The 12,605-nt window shown below is 50.1% G+C and overlaps 10 non-coding genes across 10 annotated transcripts; all 10 read left to right on the plus strand.

Moving 5' to 3' along the window:
• The first annotated feature begins 30 nt into the window (after positions 1-30).
• On the plus strand, positions 31-102 carry TRNAM-CAU (transfer RNA methionine (anticodon CAU)). Its single transcript has one exon. It is a non-coding gene; the product is annotated as a tRNA-Met (tRNA).
• Positions 103-1,276: 1,174 nt separating this feature from the next.
• TRNAM-CAU (transfer RNA methionine (anticodon CAU)) lies at positions 1,277-1,348 on the plus strand. The gene has a single exon. It is a non-coding gene; the product is annotated as a tRNA-Met (tRNA).
• Positions 1,349-4,198: 2,850 nt separating this feature from the next.
• Positions 4,199-4,270, plus strand: TRNAG-UCC (transfer RNA glycine (anticodon UCC)). Its single transcript has one exon. It is a non-coding gene; the product is annotated as a tRNA-Gly (tRNA).
• A 1,172-nt stretch (positions 4,271-5,442) lies between these two features.
• On the plus strand, positions 5,443-5,514 carry TRNAG-UCC (transfer RNA glycine (anticodon UCC)). The gene has a single exon. It is a non-coding gene; the product is annotated as a tRNA-Gly (tRNA).
• A 1,176-nt stretch (positions 5,515-6,690) lies between these two features.
• TRNAG-UCC (transfer RNA glycine (anticodon UCC)) lies at positions 6,691-6,762 on the plus strand. The gene has a single exon. It is a non-coding gene; the product is annotated as a tRNA-Gly (tRNA).
• A 782-nt stretch (positions 6,763-7,544) lies between these two features.
• Positions 7,545-7,616, plus strand: TRNAM-CAU (transfer RNA methionine (anticodon CAU)). The gene has a single exon. It is a non-coding gene; the product is annotated as a tRNA-Met (tRNA).
• A 331-nt stretch (positions 7,617-7,947) lies between these two features.
• On the plus strand, positions 7,948-8,019 carry TRNAG-UCC (transfer RNA glycine (anticodon UCC)). The gene has a single exon. It is a non-coding gene; the product is annotated as a tRNA-Gly (tRNA).
• Positions 8,020-8,801: 782 nt separating this feature from the next.
• TRNAM-CAU (transfer RNA methionine (anticodon CAU)) lies at positions 8,802-8,873 on the plus strand. Its single transcript has one exon. It is a non-coding gene; the product is annotated as a tRNA-Met (tRNA).
• A 1,577-nt stretch (positions 8,874-10,450) lies between these two features.
• TRNAG-ACC (transfer RNA glycine (anticodon ACC)) lies at positions 10,451-10,522 on the plus strand. Its single transcript has one exon. It is a non-coding gene; the product is annotated as a tRNA-Gly (tRNA).
• Positions 10,523-11,304: 782 nt separating this feature from the next.
• TRNAM-CAU (transfer RNA methionine (anticodon CAU)) lies at positions 11,305-11,376 on the plus strand. The gene has a single exon. It is a non-coding gene; the product is annotated as a tRNA-Met (tRNA).
• The last annotated feature ends 1,229 nt before the right edge of the window (positions 11,377-12,605 follow it).

A 12,605-nucleotide genomic window follows, 5' to 3' on the forward strand; every position in this document is an offset into this window, starting at 1 on the left:
AAAGCCCAGAAAAGCTCTTGTTCTCCAACCAGCAGAGTGGCGCAGCGGAAGCGTGCTGGGCCCATAACCCAGAGGTCGATGGATCGAAACCATCCTCTGCTAAGTTTTTTCAAATTATGTTTTTGTGTCATGGCATTAGGGCACAAAGAGCTGTAAGTGCCTGGATGCAATGTCATTCCTTGAACTTGCTGCCTCGTTCCACTCTTGCGCTAAATAGGAGAGGGTCCCAGCCCAGCCAACAAAATGTACTGTTCAATCAAACCAAACTTAAAACCAAGCTCCTTTTTTAAGGGGTCCCGGGGAAATGTTGGGCTGACCGGCAAGACCTCATGATGCGAACTGCTTCTGCGTCAAACGCAAGCTTTTTTCATTCCCAGCCAATGACTTATTCTTATTTCTAAGGGGCGCTCCATCAGATAGCCCAGACAGGCAGGCGTTGGTGGTATAGTGGTGAGCATAGCTGCCTTCCAAGCAGTTGACCCGGGTTCCATTCCCGGCCAACGCAGATCAAATCTTTAAATTGTTCAAAATGCATTTTTTGGAAATCAGACTCATGCTGAAAGCAAAGCTGACACACTTTTCGTGAAAATCAAAACCCCATCCAGGAAAGGTTCTTGCATCCTAGTTTCTGCAACTGTCTATCGGTGAGGGGATTGAAGCGAGCAGGGCTCCTGGCCCCTCCCCGACAAAGGCCTGACAAAGGCCTATTCGCCTTGCCCTGACGGGCAAAGGTCCCAGCAGGCCACCGAGCACAGCACCTCAGCCTATTAGAGTGAGGTTTCAGGATCTCTCTCATCCTGTAAACCAACATACTGAGGAAGGTGAAACGTGTGGCTGTGCTCCTCACATGCTGAAGCAGCAGCAGCCCTTTCCCTGAAGCAAAGTTCCTTCATTCCTCCCTCCCATAACCCTTAGCAGGGGATTTATGGTAATTGAGTTGAGTTTCCAAACTGGCCCTTCCTTCCTTCCTTCCCATATCTGCCAGCTCGAGAAGGCTTGTTTTGTTGCACCTGGGAAGTAAAGTATCTATTTGCGAGAGAGAGAGAATGAGAGAGAGAGACAGAGAGAGAGAGACAGAGAGAGAAGGGGAAGGGGTGTTGGCAGTTAGGGTGTGAGCTAGAGAAATGAGGCCTGTCTGCAAAAGGCCATGGGATGGGAGTGCGTGGTTGCAGGTTGTTTGGCTTTGTAAGGCCTACTGCCCGCTTCACTCGAAACTGGGTCTAGGGTTGTCGGTTTGTAGGCTGTAAAAGCCCAGAAAAGCTCTTGTTCTCCAACCAGCAGAGTGGCGCAGCGGAAGCGTGCTGGGCCCATAACCCAGAGGTCGATGGATCGAAACCATCCTCTGCTAAGTTTTTTCAAATTATGTTTTTGTGTCATGGCATTAGGGCACAAAGAGCTGTAAGTGCCTGGATGCAATGTCATTCCTTGAACTTGCTGCCGCGTTCCACTCTTGCGCTAAATAGGAGAGGGTCCCAGCCCAGCCAACAAAATGTACTGTTCAATCAAACCAAACTTAAAACCAAGCTCCTTTTTTAAGGGGTCCCGGGGAAATGTTGGGCTGACCGGCAAGACCTCATGATGCGAACTGCTACTGCGTCAAACGCAAGCTTTTTTCATTCCCAGCCAATGACTTATTCTTATTTCTAAGGGGCGCTCCATCAGATAGCCCAGACAGGCAGGCGTTGGTGGTATAGTGGTGAGCATAGCTGCCTTCCAAGCAGTTGACCCGGGTTCGATTCCCTGCCAACGCAGATCAAATCTTTAAATTGTTCAAAATGCATTTTTTGGAAATCAGACTCATGCTGAAAGCAAAGCTGACACACTTTTCGTGACAATCAAAACCCCATCCAGGAAAGGTTCTTGCATCCTAGTTTCTGCAACTGTCTATCGGTGAGGGGATTGAAGCGAGCAGGGCTCCTGGCCCCTCCCCGACAAAGCCCTGACGAAGGCCTGACAAAGGCCTATTCGCCTTGCCCTGACGGGCCAAGGTCCCAGCAGGCCACCGAGCACAGCACCTCAGCCTATTAGAGTGAGGTTTCAGGATCTCTCTCATCCTGTAAACCAACATACTGAGGAAGGTGAAACGTGTGGCTGCGCTCCTCACATGCTGAAGCAGCAGCAGCCCTTTCCCTGAAGCAAAGTTCCTTCATTCCTCCCTCCCATAACCCTTAGCAGGGGATTTATGGTAATTGAGTTGAGTTTCCAAACTGGCCCTTCCTTCCTTCCTTCCCATATCTGCCAGCTCGAGAAGGCTTGTTTTGTTGCACCTGGGAAGTAAAGTATCTATTTGCGAGAGAGAGAGAATGAGAGAGAGAGACAGAGAGAGAGAGAGACAGAGAGAGAAGGGGAAGGGGTGTTGGCAGTTAGGGTGCGAGCTAGAGAAATGAGGCCTGTCTGCAAAAGGCCATGGGATGGGAGTGCGTGGTTGCAGGTTGTTTGGCTTTGTAAGGCCTACTGCCCGCTTCACTCGAAACTGGGTCTAGGGTTGTCGGTTTGTAGGCTGTAAAAGCCCAGAAAAGCTCTTGTTCTGCAACCAGCAGAGTGGCGCAGCGGAAGTGTGCTGGGCCCATAACCCAGAGGTCGATGGATCGAAACCATCCTCTGCTAAGTTTTTTCAAATTATGTTTTTGTGTCATGGCATTAGGGCACAAAGAGCTGTAAGTGCCTGGATGCAATGTCATTCCTTGAACTTGCTGCCTCGTTCCACTCTTGCGCTAAATAGGAGAGGGTCCCAGCCCAGCCAACAAAATGTACTGTTCAATCAAACCAAACTTAAAACCAAGCTCCTTTTTTAAGGGGTCCCGGGGAAATGTTGGGCTGACCGGCAAGACCTCATGATGCGAACTGCTTCTGCGTCAAACGCAAGCTTTTTTCATTCCCAGCCAATGACTTATTCTTATTTCTAAGGGGCGCTCCATCACATAGCCCAGACAGGCAGGCGTTGGTGGTATAGTGGTGAGCATAGCTGCCTTCCAAGCAGTTGACCCGGGTTCGATTCCCGGCCAAAGCAGATCAAATCTTTAAATTGTTCGAAATGCATTTTTTGGAAATCAGACTCATGCTGAAAGCAAAGCTGACACACTTTTCGTGAAAATCAAAACCCCATCCAGGAAAGGTTCTTGCATCCTAGTTTCTGCAACTGTCTATCGGTGAGGGGATTGAAGCGAGCAGGGCTCCTGGCCCCTCCCCGACAAAGGCCTGACAAAGGCCTATTCGCCTTGCCCTGACGGGCCAAGGTCCCAGCAGGCCACCGAGCACAGCACCTCAGCCTATTAGAGTGAGGTTTCAGGATCTCTCTCATCCTTTAAACCAACATACTGAGGAAGGTGAAACATGTGGCTGCGCTCCTCACATGCTGAAGCAGCAGCAGCCCTTTCCCTGAAGCAAAGTTCCTTCATTCCTCCCTCCCATAACCCTTAGCAGGGGATTTATGGTAATTGAGTTGAGTTTCCAAACTGGCCCTTCCTTCCTTCCTTCCCATATCTGCCAGCTCGAGAAGGCTTGTTTTGTTGCACCTGGGAAGTAAAGTATCTATTTGCGAGAGAGAGAGAATGAGAGAGAGAGAGACAGAGAGAGAGAGACAGAGAGAGAAGGGGAAGGGGTGTTGGCAGTTAGGGTGTGAGCTAGAGAAATGAGGCCTGTCTGCAAAAGGCCATGGGATGGGAGTGCGTGGTTGCAGGTTGTTTGGCTTTGTAAGGCCTACTGCCCGCTTCACTCGAAACTGGGTCTAGGGTTGTCGGTTTGTAGGCTGTAAAAGCCCAGAAAAGCTCTTGTTCTCCCACCAGCAGAGTGGCGCAGCGGAAGCGTGCTGGCCCCAGTGCTGGGCCCATAACCCAGAGGTCGATGGATCGAAACCATCCTCTGCTAAGTTTTTTCAAATTATGTTTTTGTGTCATGGCATTAGGGCACAAAGAGCTGTAAGTGCCTGGATGCAATGTCATTCCTTGAACTTGCTACCTCGTTCCACTCTTGCGCTAAATAGGAGAGGGTCCCAGCCCAGCCAACAAAATGTACTGTTCAATCAAACCAAACTTAAAACCAAGCTCCTTTTTTAAGGGGTCCCGGGGAAATGTTGGGCTGAGCGGCAAGACCTCATGATGCGAACTGCTTCTGCGTCAAACGCAAGCTTTTTTCATTCCCAGCCAATGACTTATTCTTATTTCTAAGGGGCGCTCCATCAGATAGCCCAGACAGGCAGGCGTTGGTGGTATAGTGGTGAGCATAGCTGCCTTCCAAGCAGTTGACCCGGGTTCGATTCCCGGCCAACGCAGATCAAATCTTTAAATTGTTCAAAATGCATTTTTTGGAAATCAGACTCATGCTGAAAGCAAAGCTGACACACTTTTCGTGAAAATCAAAACCCCATCCAGGAAAGGTTCTTGCATCCTAGTTTCTGCAACTGTCTATCGGTGAGGGGATTGAAGCGAGCAGGGCTCCTGGCCCCTCCCCGACAAAGGCCTGACAAAGGCCTATTCGCCTTGCCCTGACGGGCAAAGGTCCCAGCAGGTCACCGAGCACAGCACCTCAGCCTATTAGAGTGAGGTTTCAGGATCTCTCTCATCCTGTAAACCAACATACTGAGGAAGGTGAAACGTGTGGCTGTGCTCCTCACATGCTGAAGCAGCAGCAGCCCTTTCCCTGAAGCAAAGTTCCTTCATTCCTCCCTCCCATAACCCTTAGCAGGGGATTTATAGTAATTGAGTTGAGTTTCCAAACTGGCCCTTCCTTCCTTCCCATATCTGCCAGCTCGAGAAGGCTTGTTTTGTTGCACCTGGGAAGTAAAGTATCTATTTGCGAGAGAGAGAGAATGAGAGAGAGAGACAGAGAGAGAGAGAGACAGAGAGAGAAGGGGAAGGGGTGTTGGCAGTTAGGGTGTGAGCTAGAGAAATGAGGCCTGTCTGCAAAAGGCCATGGGATGGGAGTGCGTGGTTGCAGGTTGTTTGGCTTTGTAAGGCCTACTGCCCGCTTCACTCGAAACTGGGTCTAGGGTTGTCGGTTTGTAGGCTGTAAAAGCCCAGAAAAGCTCTTGTTCTCCAACCAGCAGAGTGGCGCAGCGGAAGCGTGCTGGGCTCATAACCCAGAGGTCGATGGATAGAAACCATCCTCTGCTAAGTTTTTTCAAATTATGTTTTTGTGTCATGGCATTAGGGCACAAAGAGCTGTAAGTGCCTGGATGCAATGTCATTCCTTGAACTTGCTGCCTCGTTCCACTCTTGCGCTAAATAGGAGAGGGTCCCAGCCCAGCCAACGAAATGTACTGTTCAATCAAACCAAACTTAAAACCAAGCTCCTTTTTTAAGGGGTCCCGGGGAAATGTTGGGCTGACCGGCAAGACCTCATGATGCGAACTGCTTCTGCGTCAAACGCAAGCTTTTTTCATTCCCAGCCAATGACTTATTCTTATTTCTAAGGGGCGCTCCATCACATAGCCCAGACAGGCAGGCGTTGGTGGTATAGTGGTGAGCATAGCTGCCTTCCAAGCAGTTGACCCGGGTTCGATTCCCGGCCAACGCAGATCAAATCTTTAAATTGTTCAAAATGTATTTTTTGGAAATCAGACTCATGCTGAAAGCAAAGCTGACACACTTTTCGTGAAAATCAAAACCCCATCCAGGAAAGGTTCTTGCATCCTAGTTTCTGCAACTGTCTATCGGTGAGGGGATTGAAGCGAGCAGGGCTCCTGGCCCCTCCCCGACAAAGGCCTGACAAAGGCCTATTCGCCTTGCCCTGACGGGCAAAGGTCCCAGCAGGCCACCGAGCACAGCACCTCAGCCTATTAGAGTGAGGTTTCAGGATCTCTCTCATCCTGTAAACCAACATACTGAGGAAGGTGAAACGTGTGGCTGTGCTCCTCACATGCTGAAGCAGCAGCAGCCCTTTCCCTGAAGCAAAGTTCCTTCATTCCTCCCTCCCATAACCCTTAGCAGGGGATTTATGGTAATTGAGTTGAGTTTCCAAACTGGCCCTTCCTTCCTTCCTTCCCATATCTGCCAGCTCGAGAAGGCTTGTTTTGTTGCACCTGGGAAGTAAAGTATCTATTTGCGAGAGAGAGAGAATGAGAGAGAGAGACAGAGAGAGAGAGAGACAGAGAGAGAAGGGGAAGGGGTGTTGGCAGTTAGGGTGTGAGCTAGAGAAATGAGGCCTGTCTGCAAAAGGCCATGGGATGGGAGTGCGTGGTTGCAGGTTGTTTGGCTTTGTAAGGGATACTGCCCGCTTCACTCGAAACTGGGTCTAGGGTTGTCGGTTTGTAGGCTGTAAAAGCCCCGAAAAGCTCTCGTTCTCCAGCCAGCAGAGTGGCACAGCGGAAGCGTGCTGGGCCCATAACCCAGAGGTCGATGGATCGAAACCATCCTCTGCTAAGTTTTTTCAAATTATGTTTTTGTGTCATGGCATTAGGGCACAAAGAGCTGTAAGTGCCTGGATGCAATGTCATTCCTTGAACTTGCTGCCTCGTTCCACTCTTGCGCTAAATAGGAGAGGGTCCCAGCCCAGCCAACAAAATGTACTGTTCAATCAAACCAAACTTAAAACCAAGCTCCTTTTTTAAGGGGTCCCGGGGAAATGTTGGGCTGACCGGCAAGACCTCATGATGCGAACTGCTTCTGCGTCAAACGCAAGCTTTTTTCATTCCCAGCCAATGACTTATTCTTATTTCTAAGGGGCGCTCCATCAGAGAGCTCAGACAGGCAGGCGTTGGTGGTATAGTGGTGAGCATAGCTGCCTTCCAAGCAGTTGACCCGGGTTCGATTCCCGGCCAACGCAGATCAAATCTTTAAATTGTTCAAAATGCATTTTTTGGAAATCAGACTCATGCTGAAAGCAAAGCTGACACACTTTTCGCGAAAATCAAAACCCCATCCAGGAAAGGTTCTTGCATCCTAGTTTCTGCAACTGTCTATCGGTGAGGGGATTGAAGCGAGCAGGGCTCCTGGCCCCTCCCCGACAAAGCCCTGACGAAGGCCTGACAAAGGCCTATTCGCCTTGCCCTGACCGGCAAAGGTCCCAGCAGGCCACCGAGCACAGCACCTCAGCCTATTAGAGTGAGGTTTCAGGATCTCTCTCATCCTGTAAACCAACATACTGAGGAAGGTGAAACGTGTGGCTGCGCTCCTCACATGCTGAAGCAGCAGCAGCCCTTTCCCTGAAGCAAAGTTCCTTCATTCCTCCCTCCCATAACCCTTAGCAGGGGATTTATGGTAATTGAGTTGAGTTTCCAAACTGGCCCTTCCTTCCTTCCTTCCCATATCTGCCAGCTCGAGAAGGCTTGTTTTGTTGCACCTGGGAAGTAAAGTATCTACTTGCGAGAGAGAGAGAATGAGAGAGAGAGACAGAGAGAGAGAGACAGAGAGAGAAGGGGAAGGGGTGTTGGCAGTTAGGGTGTGAGCTAGAGAAATGAGGCCTGTCTGCAAAAGGCCATGGGATGGGAGTGCGTGGTTGCAGGTTGTTTGGCTTTGTAAGGCCTACTGCCCGCTTCACTCGAAACTGGGTCTAGGGTTGTCGGTTTGTAGGCTGTAAAAGCCCAGAAAAGCTCTTGTTCTCCAACCAGCAGAGTGGCGCAGCGGAAGCGTGCTGGGCCCATAACCCAGAGGTCGATGGATCGAAACCATCCTCTGCTAAGTTTTTTCAAATTATGTTTTTGTGTCATGGCATTAGGGCACAAAGAGCTGTAAGTGCCTGGATGCAATGTCATTCCTTGAACTTGCTGCCTCGTTCCACTCTTGCGCTAAATAGGAGAGGGTCCCAGCCCAGCCAACAAAATGTACTGTTCAATCAAACCAAACTTAAAACCAAGCTCCTTTTTTAAGGGGTCCCGGGGAAATGTTGGGCTGACCGGCAAGACCTCATGATGCGAACTGCTTCTGCGTCAAACGCAAGCTTTTTTCATTCCCAGCCAATGACTTATTCTTATTTCTAAGGGGCGCTCCATCAGAGAGCTCAGACAGGCAGGCGTTGGTGGTATAGTGGTGAGCATAGCTGCCTTCCAAGCAGTTGACCCGGGTTCGATTCCCGGCCAACGCAGATCAAATCTTTAAATTGTTCAAAATGCATTTTTGGGAAATCAGACTCATGCTGAAAGCAAAGCTGACACACTTTTCGCGAAAATCAAAACCCCATCCAGGAAATGTTCTTGCATCCTAGTTTCTGCAACTGTCTATCGGTGAGGGGATTGAAGCGAGCAGGGCTCCTGGCCCCTCCCCGACAAAGACCTGACGAAGGCCTGACAAAGGCCTATTCGCCTTGCCCTGACGGGCAAAGGTCCCAGCAGGCCACCGAGCACAGCACCTCAGCCTATTAGAGTGAGGTTTCAGGATCTCTCTCATCCTGTAAACCAACATACTGAGGAAGGTGAAACGTGTGGCTGCGCTCCTCACATGCTGAAGCAGCAGCAGCCCTTTCCCTGAAGCAAAGTTCCTTCATTCCTCCCCCCCATAACCCTTACCAGGGGATTTATGGTAATTGAGTTGAGTTTCCAAACTGGCCCTTCCTTCCTTCCTTCCCATATCTGCCAGCTCGAGAAGGCTTGTTTTGTTGCACCTGGGAAGTAAAGTATCTACTTGCGAGAGAGAGAGAATGAGAGAGAGAGACAGAGAGAGAGAGACAGAGAGAGAAGGGGAAGGGGTGTTGGCAGTTAGGGTGTGAGCTAGAGAAATGAGGCCTGTCTGCAAAAGGCCATGGGATGGGAGTGCGTGGTTGCAGGTTGTTTGGCTTTGTAAGGCCTACTGCCCGCTTCACTCGAAACTGGGTCTAGGGTTGTCGGTTTGTAGGCTGTAAAAGCCCAGAAAAGCTCTTGTTCTCCAACCAGCAGAGTGGCGCAGCGGAAGCGTGCTGGGCCCATAACCCAGAGGTCGATGGATCGAAACCATCCTCTGCTAACTTTTTTCAAATTATGTTTTTGTGTCATGGCATTAGGGCAAAAAGAGCTGTAAGTGCCTGGATGCAATGTCATTCCTTGAACTTGCTGCCTCGTTCCACTCTTGTGCTAAATAGGAGAGGGTCCCAGCCCAGCCAACAAAATGTACTGTTCAATCAAACCAAACTTAAAACCAAGCTCCTTTTTTAAGGGGTCCCGGGGAAATGTTGGGCTGACCGGCAAGACCTCATGATGCGAACTGCTTCTGCGTCAAACGCAAGCTTTTTTCATTCCCAGCCAATGACTTATTCTTATTTCTAAGGGGCGCTCCATCACATAGCCCAGACAGGCAGGCGTTGGTGGTATAATGGTGAGCATAGCTGCCTTCCAAGCAGTTGACCCGGGTTCCATTCCGGGCCAACGCAGATCAAATCTTTAAATTGTTCAAAATGCATTTTTTGGAAATCAGACTCATGCTGAAAGCAAAGCTGACACACTTTTCGTGAAAATCAAAACCCCATCCAGGAAAGGTTCTTGCATCCTAGTTTCTGCAACTGTCTATCGGTGAGGGGATTGAAGCGAGCAGGGCTCCTGGCCCCTCCCCGACAAAGGCCTGACAAAGGCCTATTCGCCTTGCCCTGACGGGCAAAGGTCCCAGCAGGCCACCGAGCACAGCACCTCAGCCTATTAGAGTGAGGTTTCAGGATCTCTCTCATCCTGTAAACCAACATACTGAGGAAGGTGAAACGTGTGGCTGTGCTCCTCACATGCTGAAGCAGCAGCAGCCCTTTCCCTGAAGCAAAGTTCCTTCATTCCTCCCTCCCATAACCCTTAGCAGGGGATTTATGGTAATTGAGTTGAGTTTCCAAACTGGCCCTTCCTTCCTTCCTTCCCATATCTGCCAGCTCGAGAAGGCTTGTTTTGTTGCACCTGGGAAGTAAAGCATCTATTTGCGAGAGAGAGAGAATGAGAGAGAGAGACAGAGAGAGAGAGACAGAGAGAGAAGGGGAAGGGGTGTTGGCAGTTAGGGTGTGAGCTAGAGAAATGAGGCCTGTCTGCAAAAGGCCATGGGATGGGAGTGCGTGGTTGCAGGTTGTTTGGCTTTGTAAGGGATACTGCCCGCTTCACTCGAAACTGGGTCTAGGGTTGTCGGTTTGTAGGCTGTAAAAGCCCCGAAAAGCTCTCGTTCTCCAGCCAGCAGAGTGGCACAGCGGAAGCGTGCTGGGCCCATAACCTAGAGGTCGATGGATCAAAACCATCCTCTGCTAAGTTTTTTCAAATTATGTTTTTGTGTCATGGCATTAGGGCACAAAGAGCTGTAAGTGCCTGGATGTAATGTCATTCCTTGAACTTGCTGCCTCGTTCCACTCTTGCGCTAAATAGGAGAGGGTCCCAGCCCAGCCAACAAAATGTACTGTTCAATCAAACCAATCTTAAAACCAAGCTCCTTTTTTAAGGGGTCCCGGGGAAATGTTGGGCTGACCGGCAAGACCTCATGATGCGAACTGCTTCTGCGTCAAACGCAAGCTTTTTTCATTCCCAGCCAATGACTTATTCTTATTTCTAAGGGGCGCTCCATCAGATAGTCCAGACAGGCAGGAGTTGGTGGTATAGTGGTGAGCATAGCTGCCTACCAAGCAGTTGACCCGGGTTCGATTCCCGGCCAACGCAGATCAAATCTTTAAATTGTTCAAAATGCATTTTTTGGAAATCAGACTCATGCTGAAAGCAAAGCTGACACACTTTTCGCGAAAATCAAAACCCCATCCAGGAAAGGTTCTTGCATCCTAGTTTCTGCAACTGTCTATCGGTGAGGGGATTGAAGCGAGCAGGGCTCCTGGCCCCTCCCCGACAAAGCCCTGACGAAGGCCTGACAAAGGCCTATTCGCCTTGCCCTGACGGGCAAAGGTCCCAGCAGGCCACCGAGCACAGCACCTCAGCCTATTAGAGTGAGGTTTCAGGATCTCTCTCATCCTGTAAACCAACATACTGAGGAAGGTGAAACGTGTGGCTGCGCTCCTCACATGCTGAAGCAGCAGCAGCCCTTTCCCTGAAGCAAAGTTCCTTCATTCCTCCCTCCCATAACCCTTAGCAGGGGATTTATGGTAATTGAGTTGAGTTTCCAAACTGGCCCTTCCTTCCTTCCTTCCCATATCTGCCAGCTCGAGAATGCTTGTTTTGTTGCACCTGGGAAGTAAAGTATCTATTTGCGAGAGAGAGAGAATGAGAGAGAGAGACAGAGAGAGAGAGACAGAGAGAGAAGGGGAAGGGGTGTTGGCAGTTAGGGTGTGAGCTAGAGAAATGAGGCCTGTCTGCAAAAGGCCATGGGATGGGAGTGCGTGGTTGCAGGTTGTTTGGCTTTGTAAGGCCTACTGCCCGCTTCACTCGAAACTGGGTCTAGGGTTGTCGGTTTGTAGGCTGTAAAAGCCCAGAAAAGCTCTTGTTCTCCAACCAGCAGAGTGGCGCAGCGGAAGCGTGCTGGGCCCATAACCCAGAGGTCGATGGATCGAAACCATCCTCTGCTAAGTTTTTTCAAATTATGTTTTTGTGTCATGGCATTAGGGCACAAAGAGCTGTAAGTGCCTGGATGCAATGTCATTCCTTGAACTTGCTGCCTCGTTCCACTCTTGCGCTAAATAGGAGAGGGTCCCAGCCCAGCCAACAAAATGTACTGTTCAATCAAACCAAACTTAAAACCAAGCTCCTTTTTTAAGGGGTCCCGGGGAAATGTTGGGCTGACCGGCAAGACCTTATGATGCGAACTGCTTCTGCGTCAAACGCAAGCTTTTTTCATTCCCAGCCAATGACTTATTCTTATTTCTAAGGGGCGCTCCATCAGAGAGCTCAGACAGGCAGGCGTTGGTGGTATAGTGGTGAGCATAGCTGCCTTCCAAGCAGTTGACCCGGGTTCGTCAAATCTTTAAATTGTTCAAAATGCATTTTTTGGAAATCAGACTCATGCTGAAAGCAAAGCTGACACACTTTTCGCGAAAATCAAAACCCCATCCAGGAAAGGTTCTTGCATCCTAGTTTCTGCAACTGTCTATCGGTGAGGGGATTGAAGCGAGCAGGGCTCCTGGCCCCTCCCCGACAAAGCCCTGACGAAGGCCTGACAAAGGCCTATTCGCCTTGCCCTGACGGGCAAAGGTCCCAGCAGGCCACCGAGCACAGCACCTCAGCCTATTAGAGTGAGGTTTCAGGATCTCTCTCATCCTGTAAACCAACATACTGAGGAAGGTGAAACGTGTGGCTGCGCTCCTCACATGCTGAAGCAGCAGCAGCCCTTTCCCTGAAGCAAAGTTCCTTCATTCCTCCCCCCCATAACCCTTAGCAGGGGATTTATGGTAATTGAGTTGAGTTTCCAAACTGGCCCTTCCTTCCTTCCTTCCCATATCTGCCAGCTCGAGAAGGCTTGTTTTGTTGCACCTGGGAAGTAAAGTATCTATTTGCGAGAGAGAGAGAATGAGAGAGAGAGACAGAGAGAGAGAGACAGAGAGAGAAGGGGAAGGGGTGTTGGCAGTTAGGGTGTGAGCTAGAGAAATGAGGCCTGTCTGCAAAAGGCCATGGGATGGGAGTGCGTGGTTGCAGGTTGTTTGGCTTTGTAAGGGATACTGCCCGCTTCACTCGAAACTGGGTCTAGGGTTGTCGGTTTGTAGGCTGTAAAAGCCCCGAAAAGCTCTCGTTCTCCAGCCAGCAGAGTGGCACAGCGGAAGCGTGCTGGGCCCATAACCCAGAGGTCGATGGATCGAAACCA

Source organism: Ambystoma mexicanum, chromosome 6q (genome assembly GCF_040938575.1).
Source record: "Ambystoma mexicanum isolate Mex_15411 chromosome 6q, UKY_AmexF1_1, whole genome shotgun sequence".
NCBI classification, from domain to species: Eukaryota; Metazoa; Chordata; class Amphibia; order Caudata; family Ambystomatidae; genus Ambystoma; species Ambystoma mexicanum.